The sequence below is a fragment of the Scyliorhinus torazame genome, chromosome 5 (assembly GCF_047496885.1).
Source record: "Scyliorhinus torazame isolate Kashiwa2021f chromosome 5, sScyTor2.1, whole genome shotgun sequence".
Classification (NCBI taxonomy): domain Eukaryota; kingdom Metazoa; phylum Chordata; class Chondrichthyes; order Carcharhiniformes; family Scyliorhinidae; genus Scyliorhinus; species Scyliorhinus torazame.
The window spans coordinates 127310619-127333733 of record NC_092711.1 but is presented as its reverse complement, the minus strand read 5'-3'; the positions used below and the strand labels follow the sequence as shown (position 1 = coordinate 127333733).

The 23115-nt window shown below is 47.2% G+C and overlaps 1 long non-coding RNA gene across 1 annotated transcript; it reads right to left on the bottom strand.

Moving 5' to 3' along the window:
• Positions 1-4797: 4797 nt before the first annotated feature.
• Positions 4798-20871, bottom strand: LOC140421851 (uncharacterized). Its single transcript, XR_011947123.1, has 4 exons — positions 20807-20871; positions 19551-19634; positions 15373-15479; positions 4798-5218 (listed from the first exon to the last, which is right to left on the bottom strand). It is a non-coding gene; the product is annotated as an uncharacterized lncRNA (long non-coding RNA).
• Positions 20872-23115: the final 2244 nt, after the last annotated feature.

The window sequence follows — 23115 nt, the reverse complement described above, 5'->3', positions numbered from 1 at the left end:
CCACTCCTTGTAACCCTATAACACCAATTTGCACAGGTTAGTCCAGGACAGAAACTTAGAACAGATAATTCGAGTTCCCGGGGCATAATTATTGCTCTCTTATTTCCCAAAGGTGCAAATCCCAGACCCACACATTCACCCCTTCCAACAGACTCACCACAATGATTTCACGGTCAGCAATACTGAGATGAACATTGAATTCCAGATTATTAATTGAATTTACACTCTACCAATTGCCATGATGGTTTGAACCCTTGTCCCCAGGACACTAGCCTGTGTCTGTGGTTTGCTGGTGCAGTGAACCCCCATGGAAAGTGGTGCTGACCTGGAACTCTATGCTTACACTCAAAGACCAATAATATCCAGGTTCTGATTAATAAAGTGACTCTCTCAGGTTTTAATGTCTTGTTTGATTTCACTTTGCTGTGTTTAAATCCTCCCCTTGTAACCCCCTGTAAAAGGAGTTTCCAGAATCCATCACTGTCAGTCCTGCTGAGTGAACAGGGATCACTGCGCATGCGCCCTGCTGCACACTGTCCCCTATGAGGATGGTGGTGGTTAACTGGGGAAAGGCTCTGCAGGAAAACCTTCCCGCTCGGTCCAAACTGGGGAGCGGTAATTTCTTGCTTTCGCTTTGAGGCCTCAACTGGGTGTTTGTGAAGCCTCCCCTCCCATCCACTGTCCCTAACGCTGCCACTGCGTATCCACCTCCTTCCCGCCTGAAGATGAGACAAACAAGCGTCTGTCCCTGGACATGAGCCACACTGCGCATGCTCGACATCACAATGCCCGGGGAGTGATTGATGGCAGCTCCGGTCCTATAGGAAGAGGAGGGGGGTCTGGAGGATCGAGCGGGAGCGGCTGGTCCTCCAACCAATCAGAGTGAATGGGGGCGGGGCTGATCCCAGAACTCCCTCATTGGTTGAGACGCGGCATCATTTTGAGTTCTTCCCATTGGCCACTTGAGCGTGGGTTCCAGAACCTAATTTCCTGCCTGAGAGGTATTGACCAATGGGCAGCTTTGGAGGATCGGATGGTCTCTGGTCCTCCAGCCAATCAGACTGCGGGCTTTGTGTGAATGAAGATAGATGAAAACTTCTTCCTGTGTGAAACCTCTCAAACCACTTTCTTTCCACTTCTTTTCACATCAGTGGACTTTTTCAGAGTCCACTGACCCTTCTGCTGAACTGTTACAACAAGGAACAACAAACGTGAACAATGTTTCTCGCGCAAAGTGGTTAGCACTGTGCCTCACAGCACCAGTGACCCGGGTTCAATTTCGGCCTTGGGTGACTGTGTGGAGTTTGCACATTCTCCCCGTGTCTGTGTGGGTTCCCTCTGGTTGCTCCATTTTTCTCCCACCGTCCAAAGATGTGCAGGTTTTGTGGATTGGCTATGTCAAATTTCCCCTTAGTGTCCAAAGGTGAAGTGGGTTTGCGGGGATGGCGGGGAAGTGCACCTGGGTGGGGTGCTCTTTTGTAGGGTTGGTACAAACATGATGGGCCGAATGGCCTTCTGCACTGTAGGGATTCTATGATGCTGCCAGACATGTTGCATTCATCCAGTATTTTCTGTTTTTACTCTATATTACACACATTTTTAATCCACTAATTTTTTGGGGGAAAATCTTTTTATTGGCTTTTCTCATATTTATACACAGTTGTGTATATACATTACATTTTTCTTGCCTGCACTAACTTACTTTATTTTACAGAGAGGTTTATTTTGTCCATCATTTAACTAACTCTATGTACATTTTGTTGCCCTCTGGATCAGTCTATAATTCCCCCCCCCCCCCTCCCACTCCCCCCCCCCCCCCCATTCAGCTCCCTTCCTCTTCTCTTGTGGTTTCCACACCTCCCCCCACCCCCCCCCCCCCCCACCCCCACCCCCACCCCACCCCGGGTTGCGCCACCCTTTGGTTTACCATCTATCTCTTTTTCCCCTCAGCTTCCTTCTCGTTGCTGACCTTGAACAGATTTTGGAACATAGAACATTACAGCGCAGTACAGGCCCTTCGGCCGTTGATGTTGCGCCGACCTGTGAAACCACTCTAAAGCCCATCTACACTATTCCCTTATTGTCCATATGTCTATCCAATGACCATTTGAATGTCCTTAGTGTTGGCGAGTCCACTACTGTTGCAGGAAGGGCATTCCACGCCCTTACTACTCTGAGTAAAGAACCTACCTCTGACATCTGTCTTATATCTATCTCCGCTCAATTTAAAGGTATGACCCCTCGTGCTAGACATCACCATCCGAGGAAAAAGGCTCTCACTGTCCACCCTATCCAATCCTCTGATCATCTTGTATGCCTCAATTAAGTCACCTCTTAACCTTCTTCTCTCTAACGAAAACAGCCTCAAGTCCCTCAGCCTTTCCTCATAAGATCTTCCCTCCATACCAAGCAACATTCTGGTAAATCTCCTCTGCACCCTTTCCAATGCTTCCACATCCTTCCTATAATGCGGCGCCCAGAATTGCACGCAATACTCCAAATGCGGCCACACCAGTGTTGTATAGCTGCAACATGACCTCATGGCTCCTAAATTCAATCCCTCTACCAATAAAAGCTAACACACCGTACGCCTTAACAAGCCTCTCAATCTGGGTGGCAACTTTCAGGGATCTATGTACATGGGCAGCGAGATCTCTCTGCTCATCCACACAGCCAAGAATCTTACCATTAGCCCAGTACTCAGTCTTCCTGTTATTCCTTCCAAAATGAATCACCTCACACTTTTCTGCATTAAACTCTATTTGCCACTCCACAGGCCGACGAACTGCCTCCCAGTATCGAGGAAGCCTTCCTCTGACCCTCGGATGGCGAATTTAATCTTCTCCAGGTGGAGAAATTCCGAGAGGTTTGCGAGCCAGTCTGCAGCTTTGGGTGGTGCTGCCTATTACCAGCCGAGCAGGATTCTCCGGCGAGCGATTAAGGAAGCGAAAGCAAGGGCGTTGGCCTCCTTCCCCATGTGTAACTCTGGCTGCTCCGATACCCCAAAGATTGCCACTATTGGGCATGGCTTCACCCTCACCCCCAAAACATTGGACATTGCCTCGGAGAAGGCTGTCCAGAACCCAGCAAGCCCAGAACATGTGGGTGTGGTTGGCCGGGCCCCTCTGGCACCGCTCACATTTGTCCTCCACCTCCAGGAAGAACCTGCTCATTCGGGTTCTGGTCAGGTACGCTCTGTGCACCACTTTGAGCGGCATTAGGCTTAGCCTTGCGCAGGAGGAGGTGGAGTTCACCCTGCTCAGTGCTTCGCTCCAGAGTCCCCACCCTACCTCTGTCCCCAGTTCCTCATCCCATTTTTGTCTGGTCTCGTCCAGTGCTGCCCGAGCTGTCAGTAGTTTTCCATATATTTTCCCACAAAGCCCCCCCTTCTCGCTGCTCGTGCCTATCTGGTCCTCTAGTAGTGTGTTTTCTGGGGCCCCGGGGTACCCTACTGTCACTTTGCAGAGGAAGTCTTTTATTTGGAAGTGTTTCAATTCCTGTCCTTTTGCTAGTTTCCACTTCCTCGTCAGTTCGTCCAGTGTCACCAGTCTGTGCCCTACGTAGACGTCCCTGACAGCCAGTATTCCCCCTGTCCCGCCTCGATCATTTGAAGGTGGTATCTAGCATGGCTGGGGGCAATCTGTGATTGGCCATTTTAGTTATCCCGAAGTGCTGTCTCAACTGGGTCCACGTTCTCAGCGTGGCCGCTACCACAGGGCTTGTTGTGTATCTTGCTGAGGAGGATGGGACTGCTGCTGTAGCCAGGGCCCGGAGGGTTGTTCCTTTCCAGGATGCCTCTTCCATTTGTACCCATCCCCTCTCTTTCTGCCGTTGCTGCCCAGTGGTAGGATTGAGGTTTGGTAAGGCCAAGTCCCCTCTGAGTTTTCCTCTTTGCAGTGTCGGTTTGGGAATTCTATTCCACTAATTTGTTTTATTGAACCACTAAACCATCAACTCCTGGGAGCAGTGTGTTGTTGTTTCAGCTATTCTGTAGGATTTCCTCTCACAGTCTGATCTGATGGGTCTGTCTGGGTGCATTTCCCCTCATACTGTCCATGTGTTTGGGTATCTTCGGGAGCAGGTAGAACTTCCTTCGTTCTACCTGTTGTCCCCTCAGATATTCCATCTGTTTTTGGTTAATGTGACTGGAGTCTTTGAGTTCTTCCAGTCTGTCTTCAATTCTCCTTCCTGTCTCGGGTATATGGGTGCAGGTAGCTTGGTGATACCCTTGTCTTCTGGTCTTATGAACATATCCGTGTTGGATCCAAGCTCCCGGATTGTCTGTCTTTCTCTCCGGGTGAGATTCTGTTTGTCTCTTGTATTTCACTGTGACAGGGCAGAGACCTGATTGAAGGGATTCAAACATGGGAGTTCTGGGAAAGATGGGCAAGGATTTGGGAGGTGACAACATGTTCAATAAGTTTGGGCAGGAGAGGGAGGTTGAAGATGGGTAAGAAATTTGTAAGGATGGCAGGGTCAAGGGTTTGTGTTATTGAGGAGGGGGTGATGATGGCAGATTTGAAGGACAGAGAGACAGTATCTGAAGAGAGAGAAATGTTGACAATATCCATGGACACAGGGTAGTTGGCTAATCAGTAGCTTAGTGGGAATAGGGTCAATGGAGCAGGAACTGGGTCTCATGGACACGATGAGCTCTGAGAGGGCATGAGGGGAGATGGGAGAGAAACTAGAGAAAGATGTGTGTTCAGGGCACGGGAAAGGATGAAATTTAGAGACAGTTTGGTTCGGTGGGCTCGAGGAATGGAGATGTTGGGTGAAAATACTCACAAGCAGACCTTTGAATGAGTAAAGAAGCAGTTTATTATATCACAGCTCTGGGAGAAAGACCTTAGACTCCGCAATCTTTATCAGTGCACTTTTTCGCTTGAGCTCGCGTTCATATTGGGTTAATATACAGCAGTGTTCTTCAAACTTTTTTTCCGGGACCCAACCCGGCCGACATTCGCGACGCACGCCGGCCGACCTTTGTGACCCACGCCGGCCAACCTGCACGACCCTCCATTTTCTCTTGCCTTGTTTGCTGCTGACAAAAATGGAGGAAATGGTTTTGGGTCCCTTTGACCCTCGTACACGCTCCTCCAATGGAACCTGTCGGATGAAGGTGAAGCCTTCTGGTGTCGGAAAGTATGGAGTCTCCATCTGTCCAAAGTGCTGAATTTTTTTCCAGTAAAATGTTATCAAATAAACCCCCTTCCCCCTGAAATTGTAAAAAATAAATAATTAAAATGAATAAAATAAATGAAAAAAATAAAAATTAAATGAATAAAATAAAAGAATAAAATGAATAAACCCCCCCCCCGAACTTGTAAAACAAAAAACTGTGACCGTTTAAAAAAAGCGGCCACACTGCGCATGCATGCCCGATCATCGGCGCGCATGCGCAGTGCGGCCACATTTTCTTTACAGGTTCGCGGCCATTTTGAAGGCCGCTTGCAGCCGTCGTTTTCAATAGCCGACTGCTGCGCGCAGATTTGTGCGATGGGGAGCGCCACGTCGGACGGCTCCATGATCCTCCCGACACCCGCCCGTGAGTTTGACAATTCCTGATATCCAGATTCAAACAGCTAAATTAGTTTGCAATCGCATTTACATACAGCCATTCAGCTCTATTCGCGTCACAATTCATTATACAGGCAGTCAGTCATTCCAGTATCTCAGTCCATGCCATAAATGGTTATTAGTTCATAAACTAGGGCCTCTTCCTGTTGTTGCTGGTTCCTTAGTTTGTAGTTAGCTGGACTTTTATAGATAACGGAAAAATGCAGGCATTGGGCAAAGTTCGTCAATGGCCCATTGTCTCGAAGGATTCACCTGGTTGTGAGTCATTTGTTTTGCACAGAGGGCTGCTGTTCTCAGCAGAAGACACAGAAAGTACATTGAGCTGCAGGGTCAGATATAATTTTGCAACATAGTTAAGAATGTAGCTAAGCGAGTTGAGGAACAGGGAGAGAGTGCAGATAAACACATGGCTGCAGGGATGGTGTAGGAGGGTTTCAGCTATGTGGATAATTGGAGCACATTCTGGGGAAGGTGGGACCTGTACAAACAGGACGGTTTGCACCTGGACCAGAGGGGCACCAGTATCATGGGAGGAAAATTTGCTTTGGCTCTTCGGGGGCGGTTTAAACTAATTTGTCAGAAGGATGGTAAAACAAGCTATAATCCAGGAGCTAGTGTTGAGAGTAGTGAGGTACTGAGGAGGATATCAAGGTCGCAGGAGTGTACCGGCAGGCAGAAAGGTGGGTTGAAGTGTCTCTACTTTAATGCAAGGATTAAGGTAGGATTTAATACGGGAATAAGGTAGGTGAACTTGGAGCGTGGATTGGTACTTGGGACTACGATGTTGTGGCCATTACGGAGACATGGTTAGAACAGGGATAGGAATGGTTGTTGGAAGTTCCGAGTAGGGAAGGTGGTAAAAGAGGTGGAGGAGTTGCATTGTTAATCAAGGATAGCTTAACGACTGCAGAAAGGCAGTTCGAGGGAGATCTGCCTACTGAGGTAATATGGGCTGAAGTTAGAAATAGGAAAGGAGCGGTCACGTTGTTAGGAGTTTTCGATAGGCCCCCAAATAGTAATAGAGATGTGGAGGAAGAAATTGCAAAGCAGATTATGGATAGGTGTGGAGGTCTCAGGGTAGTTGTCATGGGTGACAACTTTCCAAATATTGATTGGAACCTCTATAGGTCGAACAGTTCGGACGGAGCAGTTTTTGTAGTGTGTGCAGGAGGGTTTCCTGACACAATATGTGGATAGGCCGACAAGAGGTGGGGCCACATTGGATTTGGTACTGGGTAATGAATGGGGCCAAGTGTTAGATTTGTTTGTGGGAGAGCACTTTGGAGATAGTGACCACAATTCGGTGTCTTTCACTGTTGCAATGGAAAAGGTTCGGGCCATACGGCAGGGCAAGGTTTATAATTCAGGAAGTGGTAATTATGATGTGATTAGGCAAGAATTAGGGAGCATAAGATGGGAACAGAAACTGGCAGGGAAAGGCACAAATGAAAAGTGGAGATTGTTCAAGGCACAAATACTGCGTGTCCTTGATAGATATGTCCCTGTCAGGCAGCGAGGAAATGGCCGTGTGAGGGAACCATGGTTCACAAAAGAGGTTGAATGTCTTGTCAAGAGGAAAAAGGAAGCGTATGTAATGATGAGAAAACAAGGTTTAGTTGGGTCTCTTGAGGGTTACAAGGTTGCAAGGAATGAGTTTAAAAAAGGGCTTAGGAGAGCTAGGAGGGGACATGAGATGTCCTTGGCGGGTCGGATCAAGGAAAACCCCAAGGCTTTTTACTCTTATATGAGAAATAAAAGAATGACCAGGGTGAGGTTAGGGCTGGTCAAGGACAGCAGTGGGAACCTGTGCATGGAGTCAGAAGAGATAGGCGAGGCGTTGAATGAATACTTTTCTTCAGTGTTCACCAAGGAGAGGAGCTGTTTTTGAGGATGAGAGTGTGACACAGGTGGGTAGGCTGGAGGCGGTAGATGTTCTGAGGGAAGATGTCATAGCAATTTTAAAAAACCTGACGGTTGACAAGTCCACTGGGCCAGATGGGATCTATCTTAGAATTCTTTGGGAGGCAAGGGATGAGATTGCAGAGCCTTTGGCTTTGATCTTTGGGTCCTCACTGTCCACGGGGATAGTGGCGAATGTTGTTCCCCTGTTCAAGAAAGGGAGTAAGAATGACTCTGGTAATTATAGGCCGGTTGGTCTTACTTCGGTGGTCGGTAAGTTAGTGAAAAAGGTCCTGAGGGATAGGATTAATGACCATTTGGAAAGATGCAGCTTAATCCGGGATAGTCAACACGGATTCGTGAAGGGTAAGTCTTGCATCACAAATTTGATTGAATTCTTTGAGGTAACTAAGTGGATAGATGAAGGTAGAGCAGTTGATATCGTATACATGGATTTCAGTAAGGCGTTTGATAAGGTACCCCATGGTCGGCTCATGAAGAAAGTAAGGAGGTGTGGGATAGAGGGTAATTTGGCCAATTGGATAAGTAACTGGCTATCACAAAAGACAGGTGGGTGGGATGGAAAATTTTCAAACTGAAGACCAGTTACCAGCGGTGTACCACAGGGATCAGTACTGGGTCCTCTGCTATTTGTGATTTTTATAAATGACTTGGCGGAGGGGGCTGAAGGGTGGGTCAGTAAATTTGCTGATGACACCAAGATTGGTGGAGTAGCGGATGAGGTTGAGGGCTGTTGTAGGCTGCAAAGAGACATTGATAGGATGCAGAGCTGGGCCGAAAAATGGCAGATGGGAGTTTAATCCTGATAATTGCGAGGTGATTCATTTTGGTCGGACATATTTGAATGTGGATTACAGGGTCAAAGGCAGGGTTCTGAGGAATGTGGAGGAACAGAGAGATATTGGGGTTGATGTCCACAGATCTCTGAAGGTTGCCACTCAAGTGGATAGAGCCGTGAAGAAGGCCTATAGTGTGTTAGCGTTTATTAACAGGGGGCTTGAGTTTAACAGCCGTGGGGTTATGCTGCAACTGTACAGGACCCTGGTGAGACTACATTTGGAGTATTGTGTGTAGTTCTGGTCACCTCATTATAGGAAGGATGTGGAAGCATTGGAAAGGGTGCAAAGGAGATTTACCAGGATGCTGCCTGGATTGGAGGGTAGGAGTTTTGAGGAAAGGTTGAGGGAGCGAGGGCTTTTCTCATTGGAGCGAAGGAGGATGAGAGGCGACTTAATAGAGGTTTATAAGATGATGAGTGGGATAGATAGAGTGGACCTTCAGAGACTATTTCCTCGGGTGGATGTAGCTGTTACAAGGAGGCATAACTATAAGGTTCGGGGTGGGAGATATAGGAGGGATGTCCGAGGTAGGTTCTTCACTCAGAGAGTGGTTAGGGTGTGGAATGGACTGCCTGCTGTGATAGTGGAGCTGGACACTTTAGGAACTTTCAAGCGGTTATTGGATAGGCACATGGAGCACACCAGAATGACAGGAGTGGGATAACTTGATCTTGGTTTCGGACAAAGCTCGACACAACATCGAGGGTCGAAGGGCCTGTTCTGTGCTATAATTCGGTATACATTGAAAAACACAGAATTTCCCCTCCAATAGGAGGGAAGCAACAGAGGCAACTGATCGGATTTACTCAATCTCAGTCGCAAAGAAGCTCCACAAGCTCCTCACACGTCTTGTTGGAGGTGAGGATGGAAGAGACAGGGGAGAGCGAGAGAACTTCAAAAGGAACGAACTTGTGTCAGAGATATTAAAAAGTTTCAACACACTGTGTATTTCACACAGACCTAATTTATTTTGACTTTTAGCCAGAATATTAGCCCCTGGAGTTTGTTATCAGCAGAAAGAGACCCAAATGAACACGATTCAGTCCTGAATGTGAGTAACAGCAAAACCCAATCACTGTGGTTACTTGTGGCCTCGTTGGTGTGTCAGCAGGTTGGATAACTGAGTGAATCCCTTCCCACACTGGGAGCAGGTGAATGGCCTCTACCCAGTGTGAATTCGCTGGTGCTTCTGCAGGTTGGTTGACAGAGTGAATCCTTTCCCACACTCGGGGCAGGTGAATGGCCTCTCCCCAGTGTGAACTCGCTGGTGCTTCTGCAGGTCAGCTAACAGAATGAATCCCTTACTACAATTGGAGCAGGTGAACGGTCTCTCCCCAGTGTGAAATCGCTGATGTACAGTGAGGTGAGATGAGTGTCTGAACCCAGTCCCGCAGTGAGAGCACCTGAACGGTCTCTCGTCAGTGTGAACACGTTGATGGCGCATCAGATCCCCAGAACCTTTATAGCACTTCCCGCAGTCTGGACATTGAAACGGTCTCTCATCAGTGTGAACTCGTTGGTGGCTCAGCAGGTTGGACGAATTAGTAAATCCCTTCCCACACTCTGAGCAGGTGAATGGTCTCTCCCCAGTGTGAACTCGCTGGTGGATGGACAGACTGGATGACTCAGTGAATCCCTTCCCACACTTGGAACAGGTGAATGGTCTCTCCCCAGTGTGAATTCGCTGGTGACTCAGCAGGTGGGATGAGTCAGTGAATCCCTTCCCACACTTGGAGCAGGTGAATGGTCTCTCCCCAGTGTGACTGCGTCGATGAGTTTCCAGCTTGGATGGGGAAATGAATCTTTTCCCACAGTCTGCACATTTCCACGGTTTCTCCTCAGTGTGATTGCATTTGTGGCTTGTGAGGCCTGATGATTGATTGAATCCTCGTCCACACACACAACACGTGTACGGTTTCTCCCCACTGTGAACAATGCTTTTTCCTTCCATGTTCAAAGTACGATGATATTCAGGATATGATAAATTGAGGACTCTGTCAGATCCTGATGTGATGCTTGGTTTGAGTTTCTGGACTTTGAAGCCTCCACTTCGAACACCCTGTGAAACTGATTGAAAACAGAAAATAGGGAGTGAGAGAGAACCCAGAAAAACACAAAGGCAGGTTGTGAAATTGAGCTGAATGAATCTGGGCATTTGTGGGGCCGACACTGGGAAAAGGTGACCATGAAAACTGCTGGATTGTCACAAAACCCAACTGACCTCTTTGGGAGAGAGAAAGAGGTGAAGAGGGATTTTGTGTATCTACACGACATATTAAGAGAGTAGTTGGCAAAGCAAATTCGATCTTGAGCTTTAGAAATATTGATACCAAAACTATGCTTCCGGTGGCACAGTGATTAGCACTGCTGCCTCACAGCACCAGGGACCCGGGTTCAATTCCAGCCTTGGTGACTGTGTGGAGTTTGCACTTTCTCCCAGAGTCTGCGTGGGTTTCCACCCGGTGCTCAGGTTTCCTTCAACAGTCTAAAGAAGGGAAAGTTAGGTGGATTGGCCTTGATAAATTGCCCGTTAGTATCCAGGGATGTTGGTCAGCACGGTGGCGCAGTGGGTTAGCCCTGCTGCCTCACACGCCGAGGTCCCAGGTTCGATCCCGGCTCTGGGTCACTTTGTACATGCTCCCACGTGTCTGCGTGGGTTTCGCCCCCACAACCCAAAAAAAGATGTTCAGGGTAGGTGAATTGGTCACACTAAAATGCCCCTTAATTGGAAAAAATGAATTGGGTACTCTAAATTTTTGTTTAAAAATAAAACAAAAAGTATCCAGGGATGTGGTTAGGTGGGGCTATAGGGACAGGATAGGGGTGTAGGCCTAGGCAGGGTGCCAGTCCAGAGAGTCGGTGCAGACTTGATGGGCCGAATGGCCTCCTTCTGCACCGTAGGAATTCTATGGTTCTAATTCTATTCTATGAATCTTTATAAAGCTCTGGTCACCACTCTTCAGGAAGGATGTGAATGTTCTTGGAGAAGGCGCAGAGATTTCCCAGAATGGTTCCAGAAAAGGAGGTTGAGGGAGATTTGATTCAGGTCCGCAAGATTGTGCCAGATTTCCATCGGGTGGACAAAGAAACTCTGTTTCCGATCACTGATCGTACAAGCAGTCGGGACACAGATTTAAAGTTTTGAGTAAAACCTGGATTGAACTATATAAGATCCTGAGGGGTCTTGACAGGGTAGATGTGGAGAGGATGTTTCCTCTTGTGGGAGAATCTAGAACGAGGCGTCACTGTTGCAAAGTGAGGGGTCTCCCATTTCAGATGGCAATGAGGACTTTTTATTCTCTTGAGGGCGGTAAGACTTTGGAACTCGCGTCCTTAAAAGGCAGTGGAAGCCGAGTCCTTGAATATTTTTAAGGCAGAGATGGATAGATTCTTGATGAGCAAAGAGGTGAAAGGTCATCAGGGGTAGGCAGGAATGTGGAGTTAAGGTTAGAATGAGATCAGCCGCAATCTTATTGAATGCTGAGCAGGCTCGAGGGGCCGAGTGGCCTGTTCCGAGTTTGTATGTAAAAGGTACAGGAGATAGGAGGTGATATGAGATGTATGTTTTTACACAGCAAGCAGCAATGATCTGAAACTTGCTGCCTATGAGGGAGTTTGAAAATAGACACAATGAATCATTTGATTTCAAAAGGAAATCGGATAGACATCTGAGGGAAATAAACCTGCGAGGATACAGGGAGCAGGAGAATGGGACTGACTGGATTGCTCCAGAGAGCTAGCATGGATTCAATGGGCCGAATGCCCTTCTTTGTGCCATCATGTCTCTGACTCCTTTGTGTAATCTAGTTTTGTAATTTAACCCCGGGGGGTTCAGATATCACTCCGGTAAATCTGTGCTTCACTCCCTCCGAGGCCATTCTATCCTTCCTCAGGTTTGTTGCCCAGAACTGAACACAGTTCTCCAGGTTTGGCCTAACCAGGGTTTGTGAATCTCGGGGCTTTTCCAGTCACACTGAGACCTGAAATCTTCCCTCACAGACAGAACAGACAAATCTTTTACGTCCCACACCCAGATGCTGCTGAAATTCATGTTGTTATGAATCGAGTGACTCTGTCAGATCGCAATGTGACGTTTGGTTTGCGTTTCCCATCTGTTAAACCTCCACTTCCAGTATCTAATAAATTTACAGAAACCTCACTGTCAGTTTAGGATAGAAATTCACAACATTCTCTCCTCGCCAACTTTGATGAAATGTATTCCTGGAGGTTTGATCGCATGACCTGCCCCCATCCTCCAGCCATTAATCGATCAACACATCCATCCTTGTGACACACTGCCTTCCTGGCCAACTTGGAAGCATTACCATACAGAACAGTGTTTGACTAGGGCAGCACGGTGGCACAGTGGTTAGCACTGCTGTCTCACGGCACCAAGGTCACAGGTTTGATCCCGGATCTGGGTCACTGTTTGTGTGGAGTTTGCACATTCTCTCCGTGTTTGCGTGGGTTTCACCCCCACAACCCAAAGAAGTGCAGGTTAGGTGAATTGGCTACGCTAAATTGCCCCTTAATTAGAAAACAATGAATTGGGCACTCTAAATTTATTTTAAAAAAGGACAGTGATTGACTGTCAGCCAAATAACCTTCATCCCATTTTCAATATTTTTATATCCGCTGAAGAGACATGTTCAAAAATATTTTTTACTGTCCTAATGATTTTCCAGAGACCCAAAATTAATATTTTTACTGTCCTAATCATGTTCCAGAGTCACAAAAATGTTTTTTACTGTCCCAATGATTTTCCAGACACCCAGGTATGAATCTCACCAAGGCAGAAAGTAAAATCTGAATTCATTGAAAGTTTACTGATGACCATGAAACCATTGCTGATTGTTGCAAAGACCCACCTGGTTCACTCCTGTCCTTCAGTGAAGGAAATTTTCTATCCTAACCTGGTCTGGCCTACATGTGATTCCAGATCCAGAGTCAGCTGGTTGACTCTTAAAATGCCTTCTCATCCAGTGGAAACATCTTCCACTTGTCTATCATGTCAAACCTTTTTATAATCTTTTAGGATCAGGACATCCTTCATTCCCTTTTCCAGAGAAAAGGTTCTGAAAATGAAAATCGCTTATTGTCACAAGTAGGCTTCAAACGAAGTTACTGTGAAAAGCCCTTAGTCGCCACATTCCGGCACCTGTTTGGGGAGGCTGGTACGGGAACTGAACCGCGCTGCTGGCTTGCCTTGCTCTTCTTTAAAAGCCAGCTATTTAGCCCAGTGTGCTAAACCAGCCCCTCCAATCTCTTTTGCCGGGTGTAACCTGCCAGTTCAGGCATAATTCAAATATATTTGCCTGCATCTTCTCCAGTCCTTCTAGATCCATTTTACAATATGGAGACTTTACCTAATCTGAGCAGCAAACTCACCGTTGTCCCCAAATGCCTGTATGTTGCAGTATTTTATCATTTTCCCATTAGCTGAATATAAGATAGGACAGAGGAAGCAGATCCAACGAGTCTGTAACACTGTGGAGCATCTACAAACTTGCCTCTTCCCCTTACTGCCAAACAGTTGACTTTTTCACTCTTAACCTGTCACCTATGGCATTAAGAATAATGTGTCAGAGAAAGACTGGATTTCAGCTCGCCGACACTAGACCAGACTAAAGTTTAGTTGACAGGGTTGTGGAGCTAATGTCTCCATATCATAAAATGGATCTGGAAGGACTGGGGAAGATACCAGAATGATGCCTGAACGAGCAGGTTACAGCCAGCAAGAAATGCAGAGGCTCGATGAGCAATATGGTCTCCCCCCGCTCCCATTTCTTGTGTTCTTATGAACATCACTGTAAATCATTTCCATGCAGACACAACAACCGCCAGTTCATCGCCATCCTTCCCATATTCCAGGATTCCAAACACACTTTCCAGGTGACAGTGATTTCCTTGTACTTCTTGCTATCCAGTATTGTGTATTCACTGCTCACGATTTGCTCTCCCCGACACTGAGGAGATTAAATCTGGATTGGGTGACTGTGAACATCACCATTCAATCTGCAAGCATAACCCTGAGCTTCCGATCATTTAATATTTTAATTCCCCGCCCCATTCCCACTCTGTCCTCGGCCTCCTGCACTGCTCCAATAAAGCTCAAAGGAAACTCGAGGAACAGAACCTCATCCTTGATCAGGCAATTTCTGACCTTCCAGACACAACATTCATTTCAGTAATTTCAGATTATAATCATCACTCCGATATTTTTAGACAGTTGGTGCTGGTAACGGTTCTGCTGTTGCCATTTATACCTCACCTGGACCTGTCTTTTATTTCTTCTCGTGTCCTATTAGTTTATTTACTTATCTCATTGTCACCCAGTTTTGTCTTGCACCATTATCCCCTTTGTCATTTAATCGCTTCAGCCTCACATCCTCCCAAACTGCCCCCTCTGAAATGGCCCAGCAAGCCACTCAGTTCAAGGGCAATTAGGGATGGGCAGCAAATGCCGGCTCAGCCGGCGACACCCACATCCCAAGAACAAATAAAGGGAAGTCGGCAGTTAGAAAGGCAAATGCAATGTTCACTTTCATTTCAAGAGAGCTACAATACAAAATGAATGGGGATGAGAAACGTATCAGCCATGATCAAATGGCAGAGAAAACTCGATGGGCTGAATGGCCTCATTCTGCTTCTCTATCTTTTTTTTTTAATGAGAGGATCTCATAGAAATATTTGTAAAAAAATTGTTGGAATCCATCCCAGACCTGGATACAGATGAATTGATTCTTGGAGGAGACTTCAATTGTGTTCTGGATCCTAAATGGACTGGTCCAAGCTGATTCAACCACAACAAAAACATGACAAAGGAATGAAACCGGACGGACCACCCGGCATCGACCCAGGCACCAGAAACAGCAATGGCAAACCCAGCAAAAGATTTTTATAAACTGTTCCCATCAGTAGATTGTAAAAGGATTACGGGACACAGATTTAAGATTGTGAACAAGATCTACAGGGGAGATAGGAGGTAGACTTTTATACAGTGAGTGGTAATGATATGGAATTCAACGCTTACACACAAAGGTCGATAATCTCCAGATCCTGATAACCCGAATGGTGCTGTCAGAATTTGATGTGAGGATTGGTTGTGAGTTTTCTGTCTGCGAATCCCTTTCTAAGTCCCTGTAAAAGGAGTTTCCAAACTTAATCACTGTCAGTCCAGGATAGAAATTCACAACATTTTCCCCTCCTTCTCCCTGGTCCAGGATGACCACTCATGCCCCCCGCTGCACACTGACCCTCTTGTCATCAGCAGTCCCCTGATTTTAGGGTGATGTTGACTCAGGGTTGTGAATTTCTATCCTGGGTCTTCATGTGACTGAACAGAGCCGCAGAGCTTTGGACACATGGGACAGAATGTCTAATAAGACAGTGAAATCCGGAGAGCAGGATTTGCTTCCTTTTCTTTCCTACTCTGCCACCGCTTTGCATCTTCAATAAGACATTGGGACTCAAAGACTAATGCAGTTTGATGGACAAGTTGTCTCCATTCTGAACAATGGGGAACAAGCTCCTCCCACTCATTGAAACATCGCCCGACAAAGATGACAAACGCACATGCGCCCTGATGCACATCCAATAAAGATGGCGGCCGTTAACCCGAGCCGAACATGAGGAGTTGCAGCTCCGATCGGTACCAACGGGGTCCCGGAAACTCGCTTCCTCCATATTGTTAAACGCCTCTTACCAATTTAGGATCTGAACAAGACGCTCTTCTCCTTCGCCATTACCCACACCGCGCATGCTTCAATCACAGCGGACCCTGCCCCTCATTCACTCCGATTGGTTGGAGGACCAGCCACTCCCAGTCGGTCCTCCATTTCCACCCCTACCTCTTCCTATTGGTCCGGAGCTGCCGTCAATCACCCGGGCTTTGTGACGGTTTCAGACGGTGAGAGCGGCCACGGTCTCAGGCTGACTCGCTGATTGTCCAATAATAACTGAGAGTCTCAGTGGGACAATCAGACAATAATAGTGGAGATGGGGCCCAGAGGAGAAAAAGCAAAGGATTCACTCACTTTGAGAGGAACAAACACTGTGTCTGTTCCAATAGGTCAGGCTGCAGTGTGAGTGTGAATATATAATTGGATCCAATGTAGAATCATAGAATCCCTGCAATGCTGAAGGAGGCCATTTGGCCCAATGAGTCTGCACCGACCCTCTGAAAGATCACCCAACCTTGGCCGGTAAGCTTAACTTCGGTTGCAGGGAAAATGCTGGAATCTATCATTAAGGAGGAAATAGCGGGAAACCTGGAGGGAAATTGTCCCATTGGGCAGACGCAGCATGGGTTCACAAAGGGTAGGTCGTGTCTGACTAATTTGGTAGAATTGTTTGAGGACGTTACCAGTGCAGTAGATAACGGGGAGCCAATGGATGTGGTATATCTGGATTTCCAGAAAGCTTTTGACAAGGTGCCACACAAAAGGTTGCTGCATAAACTAAAGATGCATGGCATTGAGGGTAAAGTGGTAGCATGGGTAGAGGGTTGGTTAACTAACAGAAAGCAGAGAGTGGGGATAAATGGGTGTTTCTCTGGCTGGCAACCTGTAACTAGTGGGGTCCCTCAAGGATCAGTGTTGGGCCCGCAGTTGTTCACAATTTACATAGACGATTTGGAGTTGGGGACCAAGTGCAATGTGTCAAAGTTTGCAGACGACACTAAGATGAGTGGTAAAGCAAAAAGGGCAGAGGATACCGGAAGTCTGCAGAAGGATTTGGATAGGTTAGGTGAATGGGCTAGGGTCTGGCAGATGGAATTCAATGTTGCCAAGTGTGAGGCTATCCATTTTGGGAGGAATAACAGCAGAATGGATTATTATTTAAACGGTAAGATGTTAAAACATGCTGCTGTGCAGAGGGACCTGGGTGTGCTGGTGCACGAGTCACAAAAAGTTGGTGTGCAGGTGCAACAGGTGATTAAAAAGGTTAATCGAGTTTTGTCTTTCATTGCTAGAGGGATGGAGTTCAAGACTAGTGAGGTTATGCTGCAATTGTATAGGGCGTTGGTGAGGCCGCATCTGGAGTATTGTGTTCAGTTTTGGTCTCCTTACCTGAGAAAGGACATATTGGCACTGGAGGGAGTGCAGAGGAGATTCACTAGGTTGATCCCGGAGTTGAGGGGATTAGATTATGACGAGAGGTTGAGTAGACTGGGACTGTACTCATTGGAGTTTAGAAGGATGCGGGGGGATCTTATTGAGACATATAAAATTATGAAGGGAATAGATAGGATAGATGCGGGCAGGTTGTTTCCACTGGTCGGGGAAAGCAGAACTAGGAGGCATAGCCTCAAAATTAAGGGAGGTAGATTTAGGACGGAGTGTAGGAGGAACTTCTTCACCCAAAGGGTTGTGAATCTCTGGAATTCCTTGCCCAGTGAAGCAGTTGAGGCTCCTTCTTTAAACGTTTTTAAGAAAAAGATAGATGCCTTTCTAAAGAATAAAAAGATTTGGGGATATGGTGTACGGGCCGGAGAGTGGAGCTGAGTCCACAAAGATCAGCCATGATCTCATTAAATGGAGGAGCAGTCTCGAGGGGCCAGATGGCCTACTCCTGTTCCTAGTTCTTATGTACCGAGCCACCCCCGTAACTCTGTCATGATTAGACAATAACCTGCCTGTTATTCCAATTCTGGTGTTCGTTACTCTGTCACTATTATTATTAGACAACAGCCTATCTGATATTCCTATTCTGGTGTGTGTTACTCTGGCACTGTTATAATTAGACACTAATAGGAGGGCAAGATGAAAGGTAGCAATATTATTATTTTATAGGGGCAATGTTATTATATAGGGGCTGGTTTAGCACAGGGCTAAATCACTGGCTTTAAAAGCAGACCAAGGCAGGCCAGCAGCACGGTTCAATTCCCGTACCAGCCTCCCCGAACAGGCGCCGGAATGTGGCGACTAGGGGCTTTTCACAGTAACTTCATTTGAAGTCTGCTTGTGACAATAAGCGATTTACATTACATTATTTTGAAGTTTCTGTGTTGCAATGAGTGTCACTGGGAGGTGTGTGATAAAATAGGAATGGAAACATCATGACAAAGGGTGGCACGGTGGCAGTGGTTAGCACTGCTGCCTCACGGTGCTGAGGACCCAGGTTCGATCCCAGCCCTGGATCACTGCCGTGTGGAGTTTGCACATTCTCTCCGTGGGTCTCACCCCCACAACCCAAAGACGTGCAGGCTAAGTGGATTGGCCACTCTTTTGAGGTCCACCAACAAAATAGAACAAAGGAAACAAACTTAGGGACAAAGCAAAAAGGGCCGCTCCCGTTAGGGGCACTGTCCGAACGTAACAAAGATCAGCAGAAACTTACAAACATCTAATGAGAGTGCATTTAAAGGGGTCAATAAAGCACCCCAACCCCTGCGGTACCCACTGGGCATGGAAGGCTTTGATGGTGCCCATGGACACTGCATGCTCTTTTTCTAGGGACACCCAGCTGCAAATGTAGCCGCGCAAAAAGGGCAAACAGTCTGGTCGGATGAGCCCCTCGGTCGCCCGCTGCCTGGACCTATAAATGACGCGCTTCGTCAGGCCCAGAGCACGTTCACAAGGAGGTAAGTGGCGCTGGTTCATGAGGTCTTCAGCCCAAGTCGGACTCAGCAAAAACACAGTCCGTGCTCCCACCCTGGAACGACCACCCAATGGAATCCAGCTCCTCCCTGCTGGTGTGGAGTCTTCAGTCCGGGAGGGGGCTCAGCAAACACACTGCCCACTCAATCCCCCTGCCCCGGAACAAGCACACCAGACAGAATAAGGAAGGTTTTGTCCTTGCTGAAGGCAGATGTTATCAGTTGGGAGAACTGGGCAGGGCCGGGCCCTCAACCCGGGAGGGGCCCAGCAAACAAGCAGTCCAAAGGGCTTTACCCCCATCTTGTTTTTGAAGTTACCGCCTTGTTGTTGTCCTTCTCTCCTCTCTCCATGCTTCTCTCCCCTCTCCTTACTCCAGGCAGCAACCAGCACTGGACTCAGACAGCAAACTGAGCAACAGCAGCAGCAAGAGAGTGAGAGCAGCAACAGAGAGAGCAGCAACAGCAGCAGCCACTCTTCACCACAGCAACAACCTCACAACACCAAAGTCTGCACTGGGAGCCAGCTTCGGATTGGCCATGCTAAATTGCCCCTTAATTGGAAACAAATAATTGGGTACCCTAAATTTATAATTAATAATAATAACACTCACCTCTGTCACAATTTTGCTGTTTTCAAGTTTACAATCTCCTGATGCAACCATTGGCTGGAAAGATATCAGAAGCTTTGGAAGCACCTGTAAAAGAAAATTACAATGGTCATAAATGTTAGTCGAGGTTAGAAATTAAGATCAGCCAAATATTTATCTTGGTTTGAGTTTGCTGGGTGTAAATCCTCCCCTAACACACGGTAAAAGGAGTTTCTAAAATCCATCACTCTTCGAGTCCAGGATAGAAGTTCCAAACATTCTCTCTCCTTGTTGCCAGTCCCAGGATGATTTAATGTGGGTTATACTTGCTTTGGAGGCAGTTCAGTGAAGTTTCACTAGTCTGATTTCTGGGATAGGAGAGTTTGTTTTATGGAGCAAGATTCAGCCTGATTGGTCTGTACCCGATGGAGTTTAGAAGAATGAGAGGTGATCTTATTGGAACATTCTGAGGGGTTTTGATGAAAGAATATTTTCCCACATGGGGATTCAAGAACTAAGGGAGACAGTTTAAAGATAAGAGTTCTCCAATTTGACACTGAGATAAGGAGAAATGTCTTCCCTCAGAGGGTCATCAGTCTGTGGATAAAAGCAAATTACTGCGGATGCTGGAATCTGAAACAAAAACAGAAAATACCGGACAACCTCAGCAGGTCTGACAGTATCTGTGGAGAGAAAAGGGAGCTAACGTTTTGAGTCTGGATGACTCTTTGTCAAAGCTCAGTTTGTGGAATTCTCTTTCCCAGAGAGTAGTGGCACTGGGTCACTGAATATACTCAAAGCTGAGTTAGTCTTTTTCTATCTCCTGGGGAGTGAAAGGTTTTGGGGGCAGGCAGGAAAATGTAATTAATGGCACATTCGGATCAGCGTTTATTGAATGGCAGAGCAGGGTCAATAGGCCGAATGGCCTACACCCGCTGCTAATTCTTATGTTATTCTTCTGTTCTTCGGATTGCCACACATGCCAGGCGCACCTCCCCCCTCTGGAGGGGCCTGTCAATCACCGAGACAAGGATTTTCTCTCCTGGTCACCGGGATCCTGAAGCACCGCCTCTGTTACGTCATCAAGGTGGCCCCTCAGCCGCGCCGCTAAACAAAGATGGCGGCCGTGGAACTGGGCCTGACACCGGATAGAAGCTCCGCAGCTGCAAACGCGGGATTTGCAGGGTCTTATTCCGGCCTTGTGACCAGCAGGGAGTATTTATGAAGCTTTCACTCCCTCCCCACCCCGACTCCCGGCTCCAGTCCTCCCTCCGCCTCACCGACTCTCACCGCCCGAAACAAATGTTCCCGCACTCGCAGACCTCCGAGCAAAGTGACACTGCGCATGCTCCAGATACAGCCCAACATTGCGTCTGCGCACTGGGCTCCGGGGAATGAATAGGGCACATTCACAGCTGCAGGGAATGTTGGGTAATAGCCGCACCATTGAAACAGTTCATACAAAATAACTTGGTCACCAATTGCGAAAATAATCAAACAAATTATTGTCAATGGGTATTCTGCTATTCTCCATGTCTCAAAATGATTAAATGCTGCTCTCCTGTAGAACAATGCAAAACTTAAACGTTTTTATCCCCAATGGGTCCTTCCTCTCTCCTCCCCAGAAGATGCAAACTCTTGCTGGGTTCAATCCTAGAATCAGTAATTCCTTCATCTTCTTCCCTCTTGCGCGTCATACTGAATGTTCAGTGTTTTCTAGAATGATCCAGCACAGATGGAAGTCACTCGGCACATCATGTCTGTACTGACTTTGTACAAGAACTACCACTTTTCCTGGTTAAATTACATTTGCGACTTTTCTGCCCCCATATGACCAGCCCATCTGTATCATCCCGTGATTTAAGGCTTTTGTCGTTGCTAGTTCCCACACCAACAATTTTCCATTTGCAACTTATTGAACATAACTCCTACCTTCAAGTATTTCAAATCCTAGATTTTATATATAATTACTATTGGTGGCTGAGGATGCACCAGGATCTACATCAGCACCTGAACCTGCGATTCCTTCCTGTGAGACATTCGAGAGCTTTAATAACTCTGGAGAAACAATGCTGAGAAAGCTGATGTTCTGGTTAAGGCTAATAACTGGGGGCTGCCTTGCCTGTCTCTGAATTTACTCCACCCCTGTTCATTCTCCACTTATGTAATAAGCATTGATCGTAATGACTGGGAAGAGGTTGCTGCCAATCATAGATTATCATAGAATTTACAGTGCAGAAGGAGGCCATTCGGCCCGTCGAGTCTGCACCGGCTCTTGGAAAGAGCACCCTACCCAAGGTCAACACTTCCGCCCTATCCCCATAACCCAGTAACCCCACCCAACACTATGGACAACTTTGGACACTAAGGGCAATTTATCATGGCCAATCCACCTAACTTGCACATCTTTGGACTGTGGGAGCACCCGGAGGAATCCCACGCACACACGGTGAGGATGTGCAGACTCCGCACAGACAGTGACCCAAGCCGGAATCGTACCTGGGACCCTGGAGCTGTGAAGCAATTGTGCTATCCACAATGCTACCGTGCCACCCACTATCGTGACAACGTGTGCATCAAACAGCATCATTAGGGCGGCACAGTAACACAGTGATTAGCACTGTTGCTTCACAGCACCAGGGTGCCGGGTTCGATTCCCGCGTGGGTCACTGCCTGTGCAGTCTGTATGTTCTCCCCAAAAGACGTGCTTGTTAGGTACATTGAACATTCACCTGAACAATCGCCGGAGTGTGGCGACGTGGAGATTTTCACAGCAACTTCATTGCAGTGTTAATGTATGCCTAATTATGACAATAAAGATTTTTTTTTTGTTGATGTTCTTATAAAATATAGACCTGTTATATTTTCTTTGATAATTTACTTTTGTAATGGAGGTGTCACTGTGAAGAATGTGTCAGTCAGTAACGATTGTCAGTGAGGATTGATCAGCATTTTCTAATTGGAGATGTTTTTTAAAAAATATATATTTATTAAAGTTTTTTACCAACACAATTTTTTCCCCTTACAAACAATAAACCCCCTCCCCCCCCCCCCCCCCCCCCCCCCCCGTAACAAAATAACACGAAAACGCACAGAGCAAGATGTATACATGACAAAATGGTACATTTACATAGCTTTGTACACTGGCTCTCTCCCACACGTGCCAGTTTCCCCCACCCTTCATGTTATCTCCTGCTCCTCCATCCCCCCATCCCCCCCCCCCCCCCCCCAGGGTTGCTGCTGCTGCTGACCGAACTTCCTCTAACGTTCCACGAGATAGTCTAGGAATGGTTGCCACCGCCTGTAGAACCCCTGCGCAGACCCCCTCAAGGCAAACCTAATCCTCTCCAGCTTTATGAACCCAGCCATGTCATTTATCCAGGCCTCCACGCTAGGGGGCTTCGCCTCCTTCCACATTAGCAAGATCCTTCGCCGGGCTACTAAGGATGCAAAGGCCAGAATGCCGGCCTCTTTCGCCGACTGCACTCCCAGCTCGTCCACTAATCCAAATATTGCTAGCCCCCAGCTTGGCTTGACCCGGACTTTCACCACTTGAGATATTGCTCCCGCCACTCCTCTCCAGAACCCC